At 52.1% G+C, this 15,084-nt stretch overlaps 1 pseudogene; it reads left to right on the top strand.

Annotated features, from left to right (window-relative positions):
* The window catches only part of LOC138102326 (zinc finger protein 850-like), a 1,260,715-nt pseudogene that overhangs the window by 1,188,549 nt on the left and 57,082 nt on the right, over nucleotides 1-15,084 (top strand).

The following is a 15,084-nucleotide window of genomic DNA, read 5'->3' as shown; positions in this document are numbered from 1 at the left end:
TGTTTCTAGGAGGTTCTGTACTGTCACAATTGTCTCCTTGATGCCATCAGCCCCTGCAGTGTCACAAAGGCTCCTTGGTTCCATGAGGAACACAAAAGCTTTGCATCAACATTGAGCAACAGCTGCTGAACACAGCTGGCAACATCTGCTTGCATCAAAAGAGGGCTTCAAGCTGAGAATGGCACCAGCAGCTTCCATCTGCAACAGAGACCCAGGGAAAGGACAGGCTGTGCCGGTCTGGACAAATTTGGAGGAAAATATCCTCTGGTAGAAGGCAGGTTACACCCAGCCCTCCCCCACCAGGTTCGGGAAAAAAGAATTTTCCTCGGAAGAAAGTGAAAGAGATAAATACTATTTATTTAACAAACACTCAGGAAAAGGATAACAATGCTAGATATTAAAACCTCTGGCTGTGGAGAGAAACCTGGGATAATTGGAGAGTCCTTCCGTGTTTCAGTGGGGTCTCCTGAAACATCCCTAGACAGCCAGGCCCGTGGAAAGAAATAGGGAGCAATTCTTGAGAGAAGTTTCAGAGCTCTTTCTTCTCCAGCCACATGGGCGGGGCACTGCCAAAGAACTGAGCAATCCCGGGACAACCAGGGCCCTCCTGGCACAGGGCAACACAAAATAACCAGTGCTGAACAGGATTAGGGCACATGTGAGCAGGGAGCAGGGAGACCTCCATGCCCAGGCCATGCCTCTACCCCAGGGTCCCCTCTCCCTTGACCTCATGGCAGGGGGGAGGAACCCCAACACTTCTGGAGGTGTAGTCTCCCTCCTCCTCCTTGGAGCTGGGCCATGGGCCCACATTCAGGGCCCCCACCTCGGGCGAAAATTCTCCCGGTGTGGTCTGATGTTGAAACAGTCAAGAAGAGAAGAAGCGAAAGAAACCCCCAAAGTCCCAGGAGAACAAAGTTCAACTCTCCATCTCCCTGCAGAGAAAAGGAGCTGAAAACTGGCTCAAAAGCAAGAAGGTTGCTTCCTGCGCTCTTGCTGCAAGCAGGATGCAGAGGAGTGTGTATGTGTGTCCTTGAACAAACGCTCTGAGAAGTTTGTCCGGTTTTTTTTTCCTCTCCCCCCTCTCAGGCTCAGTTGAAAGGCACAGAAATGCACCAAGTTAACTTCTGGGCATAGAGCAGCCATTGGGGATACACATCCTAAAGTCACCCCAAGACACAGGCACAGAGAATTCAGTGGAAAGACTCCGAGAATTCTGCTCCCAGAGATCATTCCTGCTCACACTGACCCTTGTAGAAAGGGGCCATCATTCCAGGCAGCCTGTACTGAGCACGTGGCTCCTGAGCGGGGTTTGTTGTTTAGGAAACCTGCTCAGGCTTTTCCATTCTTTCCTTGCAAACAGGAAAACTTCTCCTGGGGCTGTGTGCAGGCAGAGCCCTGAGGAGAGCAGGTGGCACATGGTGCGCTGGGCTGGGACAGCCAGCTGCAGAGCTCAAGGGAAGAAGCCCAAAGAGTCACAATGGCTCCTTGCCTTCACATGCAACACCTGGGTCACAATGGTCTCCTTGATTCCATGAGGCCCCACTGTGTCACAGTGGCTCCTTGGTTCCATGCGGTTCCGCAGTGTCACCATGGTCTCCTTTGATCCGCATTGTCATCATGGACAATTGGTTCCATGAGGCCCCGCAGTGTCACAATGGTCCCTTGGTTCCATAGGTTTTATGTTGTAACAATGGACTCCTTGCTTCTATGAGCTCGCCTGCTTTTTGCAGAGGTGTCTTTGGTTCCAACAAGGCCCCGCTGTGTCTCAGTGCACCCTGGCTTCCATGCGGATCTGGAGTATCACAAAGGCTCCTTGGTTCCACCAGGTCCTGCTGTGTCACAATGGATCCTGTGCTCCATGAGGCCCTCCAAAGTCATCATGGAGGCTTGCTTCCATGAGGTTCCATGATGTGCCAGTGGTCATCTTGGTTCCAGGAGTTTCCTTAGTGTCACAATGCTCTCCATGCTTCCATGATTCCCCACAATGTCCCAATGCTCTCCATGCTTCCATTAGGCCCTGCTTTGCCACAATGGTGCCCTTGTTTCCATGAGGCCCCGCTGTGTCACAATGGACGTATGGTTCCATGATGCTCCGTGGTGTCACCATGGTCTTCTTGAATCCGCAGTGTAACAATGGACCATTGGCTCCATGCGGCCTGGCCGTGTCACAATGGGCTCCTTGATTCCATGATTCCCCACGGTGTCACAATGGAGCCTTGTTTCTAGGAGGTTCTGTACTGTCACAATTGTCTCCTTGATGCCATCAGCCCCTGCAGTGTCACAAAGGCTCCTTGGTTCCATGAGGAACACAAAAGCTTTGCAGAAACATTGAGCAACAGCTGCTGAACACAGCTGGCAACATCTGCTTGCATCAAAAGAGGGCTTCAAGCTGAGAATGGCACCAGCAGCTTCCATCTGCAACAGAGACCCAGGGAAAGGACAGGCTGTGCCGGTCTGGACAAATTTGGAGGAAAATATCCTCTGGTAGAAGGCAGGTTACACCCAGCCCTCCCCCACCAGGTTCGGGAAAAAAGAATTTTCCTCGGAAGAAAGTGAAAGAGATAAATACTATTTATTTAACAAACACTCAGGAAAAGGATAACAATGCTAGATATTAAAACCTCTGGCTGTGGAGAGAAACCTGGGATAATTGGAGAGTCCTTCCGTGTTTCAGTGGGGTCTCCTGAAACATCCCTAGACAGCCAGGCCCGTGGAAAGAAATAGGGAGCAATTCTTGAGAGAAGTTTCAGAGCTCTTTCTTCTCCAGCCACATGGGCGGGGCACTGCCAAAGAACTGAGCAATCCCGGGACAACCAGGGCCCTCCTGGCACAGGGCAACACAAAATAACCAGTGCTGAACAGGATTAGGGCACATGTGAGCAGGGAGCAGGGAGACCTCCATGCCCAGGCCATGCCTCTACCCCAGGGTCCCCTCTCCCTTGACCTCATGGCAGGGGGGAGGAACCCCAACACTTCTGGAGGTGTAGTCTCCCTCCTCCTCCTTGGAGCTGGGCCATGGGCCCACATTCAGGGCCCCCACCTCGGGCGAAAATTCTCCCGGTGTGGTCTGATGTTGAAACAGTCAAGAAGAGAAGAAGCGAAAGAAACCCCCAAAGTCCCAGGAGAACAAAGTTCAACTCTCCATCTCCCTGCAGAGAAAAGGAGCTGAAAACTGGCTCAAAAGCAAGAAGGTTGCTTCCTGCGCTCTTGCTGCAAGCAGGATGCAGAGGAGTGTGTATGTGTGTCCTTGAACAAACGCTCTGAGAAGTTTGTCCGGTTTTTTTTTCCTCTCCCCCCTCTCAGGCTCAGTTGAAAGGCACAGAAATGCACCAAGTTAACTTCTGGGCATAGAGCAGCCATAGGGGATACACATCCTAAAGTCACCCCAAGACACAGGCACAGAGAATTCAGTGGAAAGACTCTGAGAATTCTGCTCCCAGAGATCATTCCTGCTCACACGGACCCTTGTAGAAAGGGGCCATCGTTCCAGGCAGCCTGTACTGAGCATGTGGCTCCTGAGCGGGGTTTGTTGTTTAGGAAACCTGCTCAGGCTTTTCCATTCTTTCCTTGCAAACAGGAAAACTTCTCCTGGGCCTGTGTGCAGGCAGAGGCCTGAGGAGAGCAGGTGGCACATGGTGCGCTGGGCTGGGACAGCCAGCTGCAGAGCTCAAGGGAAGAAGCCCAAAGAGTCACAATGGCTCCTTGCCTTCACATGCAACACCTGGGTCACAATGGTCTCCTTGATTCCATGAGGCCCCACTGTGTCACAGTGGCTCCTTGGTTCCATGCGGTTCCGCAGTGTCACCATGGTCTCCTTTGATCCGCATTGTCATCATGGACAATTGGTTCCATGAGGCCCCGCAGTGTCACAATGGTCCCTTGGTTCCATAGGTTTTATGTTGTAACAATGGACTCCTTGCTTCTATGAGCTCGCCTGCTTTTTGCAGAGGTGTCTTTGGTTCCAACAAGGCCCCGCTGTGTCTCAGTGCACCCTGGCTTCCATGTGGATCTGGAGTATCACAAAGGCTCCTTGGTTCCACCAGGTCCTGCTGTGTCACAATGGATCCTGTGCTCCATGAGGCCCTCCAAAGTCATCATGGAGGCTTGCTTCCATGAGGTTCCATGATGTGCCAGTGGTCATCTTGGTTCCAGGAGTTTCCTTAGTGTCACAATGCTCTCCATGCTTCCATGATTCCCCACAATGTCCCAATGCTCTCCATGCTTCCATTAGGCCCTGCTTTGCCACAATGGTGCCCTTGTTTCCATGAGGCCCCGCTGTGTCACAATGGACGTATGGTTCCATGATGCTCCGTGGTGTCACCATGGTCTTCTTGAATCCGCAGTGTAACAATGGACCATTGGCTCCATGCGGCCTGGCCGTGTCACAATGGGCTCCTTGATTCCATGATTCCCCACGGTGTCACAATGGAGCCTTGTTTCTAGGAGGTTCTGTACTGTCACAATTGTCTCCTTGATGCCATCAGCCCCTGCAGTGTCACAAAGGCTCCTTGGTTCCATGAGGAACACAAAAGCTTTGCATCAACATTGAGCCACAGCTGCTGAACACAGCTGGCAACATCTGCTTGCATCAAAAGAGGGCTTCAAGCTGAGAATGGCACCAGCAGCTTCCATCTGCAACAGAGACCCAGGGAAAGGACAGGCTGTGCCGGTCTGGACAAATTTGGAGGAAAATATCCTCTGGTAGAAGGCAGGTTACACCCAGCCCTCCCCCACCAGGTTCGGGAAAAAAGAATTTTCCTCGGAAGAAAGTGAAAGAGATAAAAACTATTTATTTAACAAACACACAGGAAAAGGATAACAATGCTAAATATTCAAACCTCTCGCTGTGGAGCGAAACCTGGGATAATTGGAGAGTCCTTCCGTGTTTCAGTGGGGTCTCCTGAAACATCCTTAGACAGCGAGGCCCGTGGAAAGAAATAGGGAGCAATTCTTGAGAGAAGTTTCAGAGCTCTTTCTTCTCCAGCCACATGGGCGGGGCACTGCCAAAGAACTGAGCAATCCCGGGACAAGCAGGGCCCTCCTGGCACAGGGCAACACAAAATAACCAGTGCTGAACAGGATTAGGGCACATGTGAGCAGGGAGCAGGGAGACCCCGTGCCCAGGCCATGCCTCTACCCCAGGGTCCCCTCTCCCATGACCTCATGGCAGGGGGGAGGAACCCCAACACTTCTGGAGGTGTAGTCTCCCTCCTCCTCCTTGGAGCTGGGCCATGGGCCCACATTCAGGGCCCCCACCTCGGTAGAAAATTCTCCCGGTGTGGTCTGATGTTGAAACAGTCAAGACGAGAAGAAGCGAAAGAAACCCCCAAAGTCCCAGGAGAACAAAGTTCAACTCTCCATCTCCCTGCAGAGAAAAGGAGCTGAAAACTGGCTCAAAAACAAGAAGGTTGCTTCCTGCACTCTTGCTGCAAGCAGGATGCAGAGGAGTGTGTATGTGTGTCCTTGAACAAACGCTCTGAGAAGTTTGTCCGGTTTTTTTTTCCTCTCCCCCCTCTCAGGCTCAGTTGAAAGGCACAGAAATGCACCAAGTTAACTTCTGGGCATAGAGCAGCCATTGGGGATACACATCCTAAAGTCACCCCAAGACACAGGCACAGAGAATTCAGTGGAAAGACTCTGAGAATTCTGCTCCCAGAGATCATTCCTGCTCACACGGACCCTTGTAGAAAGGGACCATCATTCCAGGCAGCCTGTACTGAGCATGTGGCTCCTGAGCGGGGTTTGTTGTTTAGGAAACCTGCTCAGGCTTTTCCATTCTTTCCTTGCAAACAGGAAAACTTCTCCTGGGCCTGTGTGCAGGCAGAGCCCTGAGGAGAGCAGGTGGCACATGGTGCGCTGGGCTGGGACAGCCAGCTGCAGAGCTCAAGGGAAGAAGCCCAAAGAGTCACAATGGCTCCTTGCCTTCACATGCAACACCTGGGTCACAATGGTCTCCTTGATTCCATGAGGCCCCACTGTGTCACAGTGGCTCCTTGGTTCCATGCGGTTCCGCAGTGTCACCATGGTCTCCTTTGATCCGCATTGTCATCATGGACAATTGGTTCCATGAGGCCCCGCAGTGTCACAATGGTCCCTTGGTTCCATAGGTTTTATGTTGTAACAATGGACTCCTTGCTTCTATGAGCTCGCCTGCTTTTTGCAGAGGTGTCTTTGGTTCCAACAAGGCCCCGCTGTGTCTCAGTGCACCCTGGCTTCCATGCGGATCTGGAGTATCACAAAGGCTCCTTGGTTCCACCAGGTCCTGCTGTGTCACAATGGATCCTGTGCTCCATGAGGCCCTCCAAAGTCATCATGGAGGCTTGCTTCCATGAGGTTCCATGATGTGCCAGTGGTCATCTTGGTTCCAGGAGTTTCCTTAGTGTCACAATGCTCTCCATGCTTCCATGATTCCCCACAATGTCCCAATGCTCTCCATGCTTCCATTAGGCCCTGCTTTGCCACAATGGTGCCCTTGTTTCCATGAGGCCCCGCTGTGTCACAATGGACCTATGGTTCCATGATGCTCCGTGGTGTCACCATGGTCTTCTTGAATCCGCAGTGTAACAATGGACCATTGGCTCCATGCGGCCTGGCCGTGTCACAATGGGCTCCTTGATTCCATGATTCCCCACGGTGTCACAATGGAGCCTTGTTTCTAGGAGGTTCTGTACTGTCACAATTGTCTCCTTGATGCCATCAGCCCCTGCAGTGTCACAAAGGCTCCTTGGTTCCATGAGGAACACAAAAGCTTTGCATCAACATTGAGCAACAGCTGCTGAACACAGCTGGCAACATCTGCTTGCATCAAAAGCGGGCTTCAAGCTGAGAATGGCACCAGCAGCTTCCATCTGCAACAGAGACCCAGGGAAAGGACAGGCTGTGCCGGTCTGGACAAATTTGGAGGAAAATATCCTCTGGTAGAAGGCAGGTTACACCCAGCCCTCCCCCACCAGGTTCGGGAAAAAAGAATTTTCCTCGGAAGAAAGTGAAAGAGATAAAAACTATTTATTTAACAAACACTCAGGAAAAGGATAACAATGCTAGATATTAAAACCTCTGGCTGTGGAGAGAAACCTGGGATAATTGGAGAGTCCTTCCGTGTTTCAGTGGGGTCTCCTGAAACATCCCTAGACAGCCAGGCCCATGGAAAGAAATAGGGAGCAATTCTTGAGAGAAGTTTCAGAGCTCTTTCTTCTCCAGCCACATGGGCGGGGCACTGCCAAAGAACTGAGCAATCCCGGGACAACCAGGGCCCTCCTGGCACAGGGCAACACAAAATAACCAGTGCTGAACAGGATTAGGGCACATGTGAGCAGGGAGCAGGGAGACCTCCATGCCCAGGCCATGCCTCTACCCCAGGGTCCCCTCTCCCATGACCTCATGGCAGGGGGGAGGAACCCCAACACTTCTGGAGGTGTAGTCTCCCTCCTCCTCCTTGGAGCTGGGCCATGGGCCCACATTCAGGGCCCCCACCTCGGTAGAAAATTCTCCCGGTGTGGTCTGATGTTGAAACAGTCAAGAAGAGAAGAAGCGAAAGAAACCCCCAAAGTCCCAGGAGAACAAAGTTCAACTCTCCATCTCCCTGCAGAGAAAAGGAGCTGAAAACTGGCTCAAAAGCAAGAAGGTTGCTTCCTGCGCTCTTGCTGCAAGCAGGATGCAGAGGAGTGTGTATGTGTGTCCTTGAACAAACACTCTGAGAAGTTTGTCCGTTTTTTTTTTCCTCTCCCCCCTCTCAGGCTCAGTTGAAAGGCACAGAAATGCACCAAGTTAACTTCTGGGCATAGAGCAGCCATTGGGGATACACATCCTAAAGTCACCCCAAGACACAGGCACAGAGAATTCAGTGGAAAGACTCTGAGAATTCTGCTCCCAGAGATCATTCCTGCTCACACTGACCCTTGTAGAAAGGGGCCATCATTCCAGGCAGCCTGTACTGAGCACGTGGCTCCTGAGCGGGGTTTGTTGTTTAGGAAACCTGCTCAGGCTTTTCCATTCTTTCCTTGCAAACAGGAAAACTTCTCCTGGGGCTGTGTGCAGGCAGAGCCCTGAGGAGAGCAGGTGGCACATGGTGCGCTGGGCTGGGACAGCCAGCTGCAGAGCTCAAGGGAAGAAGCCCAAAGAGTCACAATGGCTCCTTGCCTTCACATGCAACACCTGGGTCACAATGGTCTCCTTGATTCCATGAGGCCCCACTGTGTCACAGTGGCTCCTTGGTTCCATGCGGTTCCGCAGTGTCACCATGGTCTCCTTTGATCCGCATTGTCATCATGGACAATTGGTTCCATGAGGCCCCGCAGTGTCACAATGGTCCCTTGGTTCCATAGGTTTTATGTTGTAACAATGGACTCCTTGCTTCTATGAGCTCGCCTGCTTTTTGCAGAGGTGTCTTTGGTTCCAACAAGGCCCCGCTGTGTCTCAGTGCACCCTGGCTTCCATGCGGATCTGGAGTATCACAAAGGCTCCTTGGTTCCACCAGGTCCTGCTGTGTCACAATGGATCCTGTGCTCCATGAGGCCCTCCAAAGTCATCATGGAGGCTTGCTTCCATGAGGTTCCATGATGTGCCAGTGGTCATCTTGGTTCCAGGAGTTTCCTTAGTGTCACAATGCTCTCCATGCTTCCATGATTCCCCACAATGTCCCAATGCTCTCCATGCTTCCATTAGGCCCTGCTTTGCCACAATGGTGCCCTTGTTTCCATGAGGCCCCGCTGTGTCACAATGGACGTATGGTTCCATGATGCTCCGTGGTGTCACCATGGTCTTCTTGAATCCGCAGTGTAACAATGGACCATTGGCTCCATGCGGCCTGGCCGTGTCACAATGGGCTCCTTGATTCCATGATTCCCCACGGTGTCACAATGGAGCCTTGTTTCTAGGAGGTTCTGTACTGTCACAATTGTCTCCTTGATGCCATCAGCCCCTGCAGTGTCACAAAGGCTCCTTGGTTCCATGAGGAACACAAAAGCTTTGCAGAAACATTGAGCAACAGCTGCTGAACACAGCTGGCAACATCTGCTTGCATCAAAAGAGGGCTTCAAGCTGAGAATGGCACCAGCAGCTTCCATCTGCAACAGAGACCCAGGGAAAGGACAGGCTGTGCCGGTCTGGACAAATTTGGAGGAAAATATCCTCTGGTAGAAGGCAGGTTACACCCAGCCCTCCCCCACCAGGTTCGGGAAAAAAGAATTTTCCTCGGAAGAAAGTGAAAGAGATAAATACTATTTATTTAACAAACACTCAGGAAAAGGATAACAATGCTAGATATTAAAACCTCTGGCTGTGGAGAGAAACCTGGGATAATTGGAGAGTCCTTCCGTGTTTCAGTGGGGTCTCCTGAAACATCCCTAGACAGCCAGGCCCGTGGAAAGAAATAGGGAGCAATTCTTGAGAGAAGTTTCAGAGCTCTTTCTTCTCCAGCCACATGGGCGGGGCACTGCCAAAGAACTGAGCAATCCCGGGACAACCAGGGCCCTCCTGGCACAGGGCAACACAAAATAACCAGTGCTGAACAGGATTAGGGCACATGTGAGCAGGGAGCAGGGAGACCTCCATGCCCAGGCCATGCCTCTACCCCAGGGTCCCCTCTCCCTTGACCTCATGGCAGGGGGGAGGAACCCCAACACTTCTGGAGGTGTAGTCTCCCTCCTCCTCCTTGGAGCTGGGCCATGGGCCCACATTCAGGGCCCCCACCTCGGGCGAAAATTCTCCCGGTGTGGTCTGATGTTGAAACAGTCAAGAAGAGAAGAAGCGAAAGAAACCCCCAAAGTCCCAGGAGAACAAAGTTCAACTCTCCATCTCCCTGCAGAGAAAAGGAGCTGAAAACTGGCTCAAAAGCAAGAAGGTTGCTTCCTGCGCTCTTGCTGCAAGCAGGATGCAGAGGAGTGTGTATGTGTGTCCTTGAACAAACGCTCTGAGAAGTTTGTCCGGTTTTTTTTTCCTCTCCCCCCTCTCAGGCTCAGTTGAAAGGCACAGAAATGCACCAAGTTAACTTCTGGGCATAGAGCAGCCATTGGGGATACACATCCTAAAGTCACCCCAAGACACAGGCACAGAGAATTCAGTGGAAAGACTCCGAGAATTCTGCTCCCAGAGATCATTCCTGCTCACACGGACCCTTGTAGAAAGGGGCCATCATTCCAGGCAGCCTGTACTGAGCACGTGGCTCCTGAGCGGGGTTTGTTGTTTAGGAAACCTGCTCAGGCTTTTCCATTCTTTCCTTGCAAACAGGAAAACTTCTCCTGGGGCTGTGTGCAGGCAGAGCCCTGAGGAGAGCAGGTGGCACATGGTGCGCTGGGCTGGGACAGCCAGCTGCAGAGCTCAAGGGAAGAAGCCCAAAGAGTCACAATGGCTCCTTGCCTTCACATGCAACACCTGGGTCACAATGGTCTCCTTGATTCCATGAGGCCCCACTGTGTCACAGTGGCTCCTTGGTTCCATGCGGTTCCGCAGTGTCACCATGGTCTCCTTTGATCCGCATTGTCATCATGGACAATTGGTTCCATGAGGCCCCGCAGTGTCACAATGGTCCCTTGGTTCCATAGGTTTTATGTTGTAACAATGGACTCCTTGCTTCTATGAGCTCGCCTGCTTTTTGCAGAGGTGTCTTTGGTTCCAACAAGGCCCCGCTGTGTCTCAGTGCACCCTGGCTTCCATGCGGATCTGGAGTATCACAAAGGCTCCTTGGTTCCACCAGGTCCTGCTGTGTCACAATGGATCCTGTGCTCCATGAGGCCCTCCAAAGTCATCATGGAGGCTTGCTTCCATGAGGTTCCATGATGTGCCAGTGGTCATCTTGGTTCCAGGAGTTTCCTTAGTGTCACAATGCTCTCCATGCTTCCATGATTCCCCACAATGTCCCAATGCTCTCCATGCTTCCATTAGGCCCTGCTTTGCCACAATGGTGCCCTTGTTTCCATGAGGCCCCGCTGTGTCACAATGGACCTATGGTTCCATGATGCTCCGTGGTGTCACCATGGTCTTCTTGAATCCGCAGTGTAACAATGGACCATTGGCTCCATGCGGCCTGGCCGTGTCACAATGGGCTCCTTGATTCCATGATTCCCCACGGTGTCACAATGGAGCCTTGTTTCTAGGAGGTTCTGTACTGTCACAATTGTCTCCTTGATGCCATCAGCCCCTGCAGTGTCACAAAGGCTCCTTGGTTCCATGAGGAACACAAAAGCTTTGCAGAAACATTGAGCAACAGCTGCTGAACACAGCTGGCAACATCTGCTTGCATCAAAAGAGGGCTTCAAGCTGAGAATGGCACCAGCAGCTTCCATCTGCAACAGAGACCCAGGGAAAGGACAGGCTGTGCCGGTCTGGACAAATTTGGAGGAAAATATCCTCTGGTAGAAGGCAGGTTACACCCAGCCCTCCCCCACCAGGTTCGGGAAAAAAGAATTTTCCTCGGAAGAAAGTGAAAGAGATAAATACTATTTATTTAACAAACACTCAGGAAAAGGATAACAATGCTAGATATTAAAACCTCTGGCTGTGGAGAGAAACCTGGGATAATTGGAGAGTCCTTCCGTGTTTCAGTGGGGTCTCCTGAAACATCCCTAGACAGCCAGGCCCGTGGAAAGAAATAGGGAGCAATTCTTGAGAGAAGTTTCAGAGCTCTTTCTTCTCCAGCCACATGGGCGGGGCACTGCCAAAGAACTGAGCAATCCCGGGACAAGCAGGGCCCTCCTGGCACAGGGCAACACAAAATAACCAGTGCTGAACAGGATTAGGGCACATGTGAGCAGGGAGCAGGGAGACCTCCATGCCCAGGCCATGCCTCTACCCCAGGGTCCCCTCTCCCTTGACCTCATGGCAGGGGGGAGGAACCCCAACACTTCTGGAGGTGTAGTCTCCCTCCTCCTCCTTGGAGCTGGGCCATGGGCCCACATTCAGGGCCCCCACCTCGGGCGAAAATTCTCCCGGTGTGGTCTGATGTTGAAACAGTCAAGAAGAGAAGAAGCGAAAGAAACCCCCAAAGTCCCAGGAGAACAAAGTTCAACTCTCCATCTCCCTGCAGAGAAAAGGAGCTGAAAACTGGCTCAAAAGCAAGAAGGTTGCTTCCTGCGCTCTTGCTGCAAGCAGGATGCAGAGGAGTGTGTATGTGTGTCCTTGAACAAACGCTCTGAGAAGTTTGTCCGGTTTTTTTTTCCTCTCCCCCCTCTCAGGCTCAGTTGAAAGGCACAGAAATGCACCAAGTTAACTTCTGGGCATAGAGCAGCCATTGGGGATACACATCCTAAAGTCACCCCAAGACACAGGCACAGAGAATTCAGTGGAAAGACTCTGAGAATTCTGCTCCCAGAGATCATTCCTGCTCACACTGACCCTTGTAGAAAGGGGCCATCATTCCAGGCAGCCTGTACTGAGCACGTGGCTCCTGAGCGGGGTTTGTTGTTTAGGAAACCTGCTCAGGCTTTTCCATTCTTTCCTTGCAAACAGGAAAACTTCTCCTGGGGCTGTGTGCAGGCAGAGCCCTGAGGAGAGCAGGTGGCACATGGTGCGCTGGGCTGGGACAGCCAGCTGCAGAGCTCAAGGGAAGAAGCCCAAAGAGTCACAATGGCTCCTTGCCTTCACATGCAACACCTGGGTCACAATGGTCTCCTTGATTCCATGAGGCCCCACTGTGTCACAGTGGCTCCTTGGTTCCATGCGGTTCCGCAGTGTCACCATGGTCTCCTTTGATCCGCATTGTCATCATGGACAATTGGTTCCATGAGGCCCCGCAGTGTCACAATGGTCCCTTGGTTCCATAGGTTTTATGTTGTAACAATGGACTCCTTGCTTCTATGAGCTCGCCTGCTTTTTGCAGAGGTGTCTTTGGTTCCAACAAGGCCCCGCTGTGTCTCAGTGCACCCTGGCTTCCATGCGGATCTGGAGTATCACAAAGGCTCCTTGGTTCCACCAGGTCCTGCTGTGTCACAATGGATCCTGTGCTCCATGAGGCCCTCCAAAGTCATCATGGAGGCTTGCTTCCATGAGGTTCCATGATGTGCCAGTGGTCATCTTGGTTCCAGGAGTTTCCTTAGTGTCACAATGCTCTCCATGCTTCCATGATTCCCCACAATGTCCCAATGCTCTCCATGCTTCCATTAGGCCCTGCTTTGCCACAATGGTGCCCTTGTTTCCATGAGGCCCCGCTGTGTCACAATGGACCTATGGTTCCATGATGCTCCGTGGTGTCACCATGGTCTTCTTGAATCCGCAGTGTAACAATGGACCATTGGCTCCATGCGGCCTGGCCGTGTCACAATGGGCTCCTTGATTCCATGATTCCCCACGGTGTCACAATGGAGCCTTGTTTCTAGGAGGTTCTGTACTGTCACAATTGTCTCCTTGATGCCATCAGCCCCTGCAGTGTCACAAAGGCTCCTTGGTTCCATGAGGAACACAAAAGCTTTGCAGAAACATTGAGCAACAGCTGCTGAACACAGCTGGCAACATCTGCTTGCATCAAAAGCGGGCTTCAAGCTGAGAATGGCACCAGCAGCTTCCATCTGCAACAGAGACCCAGGGAAAGGACAGGCTGTGCCGGTCTGGACAAATTTGGAGGAAAATATCCTCTGGTAGAAGGCAGGTTACACCCAGCCCTCCCCCACCAGGTTCGGGAAAAAAGAATTTTCCTCGGAAGAAAGTGAAAGAGATAAATACTATTTATTTAACAAACACTCAGGAAAAGGATAACAATGCTAGATATTAAAACCTCTGGCTGTGGAGAGAAACCTGGGATAATTGGAGAGTCCTTCCGTGTTTCAGTGGGGTCTCCTGAAACATCCCTAGACAGCCAGGCCCATGGAAAGAAATAGGGAGCAATTCTTGAGAGAAGTTTCAGAGCTCTTTCTTCTCCAGCCACATGGGCGGGGCACTGCCAAAGAACTGAGCAATCCCGGGACAACCAGGGCCCTCCTGGCACAGGGCAACACAAAATAACCAGTGCTGAACAGGATTAGGGCACATGTGAGCAGGGAGCAGGGAGACCTCCATGCCCAGGCCATGCCTCTACCCCAGGGTCCCCTCTCCCTTGACCTCATGGCAGGGGGGAGGAACCCCAACACTTCTGGAGGTGTAGTCTCCCTCCTCCTCCTTGGAGCTGGGCCATGGGCCCACATTCAGGGCCCCCACCTCGGTAGAAAATTCTCCCGGTGTGGTCTGATGTTGAAACAGTCAAGAAGAGAAGAAGCGAAAGAAACCCCCAAAGTCCCAGGAGAACAAAGTTCAACTCTCCATCTCCCTGCAGAGAAAAGGAGCTGAAAACTGGCTCAAAAGCAAGAAGGTTGCTTCCTGCGCTCTTGCTGCAAGCAGGATGCAGAGGAGTGTGTATGTGTGTCCTTGAACAAACGCTCTGAGAAGTTTGTCCGGTGTTTTTTTCCTCTCCCCCCTCTCAAGCTCAGTTGAAAGGCACAGAAATGCACCAAGTTAACTTCTGGGCATAGAGCAGCCATAGGGGATACACATCCTAAAGTCACCCCAAGACACAGGCACAGAGAATTCAGTGGAAAGACTCCGAGAATTCTGCTCCCAGAGATCATTCCTGCTCACACGGACCCTTGTAGAAAGGGGCCATCGTTCCAGGCAGCCTGTACTGAGCATGTGGCTCCTGAGCGGGGTTTGTTGTTTAGGAAACCTGCTCAGGCTTTTCCATTCTTTCCTTGCAAACAGGAAAACTTCTCCTGGGCCTGTGTGCAGGCAGAGGCCTGAGGAGAGCAGGTGGCACATGGTGCGCTGGGCTGGGACAGCCAGCTGCAGAGCTCAAGGGAAGAAGCCCAAAGAGTCACAATGGCTCCTTGCCTTCACATGCAACACCTGGGTCACAATGGTCTCCTTGATTCCATGAGGCCCCACTGTGTCACAGTGGCTCCTTGGTTCCATGCGGTTCCGCAGTGTCACCATGGTCTCCTTTGATCCGCATTGTCATCATGGACAATTGGTTCCATGAGGCCCCGCAGTGTCACAATGGTCCCTTGGTTCCATAGGTTTTATGTTGTAACAATGGACTCCTTGCTTCTATGAGCTCGCCTGCTTTTTGCAGAGGTGTCTTTGGTTCCAACAAGGCCCCGCTGTGTCTCAGTGCACCCTGGCTTC

Source organism: Aphelocoma coerulescens, unplaced genomic scaffold (genome assembly GCF_041296385.1).
Source record: "Aphelocoma coerulescens isolate FSJ_1873_10779 unplaced genomic scaffold, UR_Acoe_1.0 HiC_scaffold_70, whole genome shotgun sequence".
Taxonomy (NCBI): Eukaryota; Metazoa; Chordata; class Aves; order Passeriformes; family Corvidae; genus Aphelocoma; species Aphelocoma coerulescens.
This window is presented reverse-complemented; position numbering and strand designations above follow the sequence as displayed.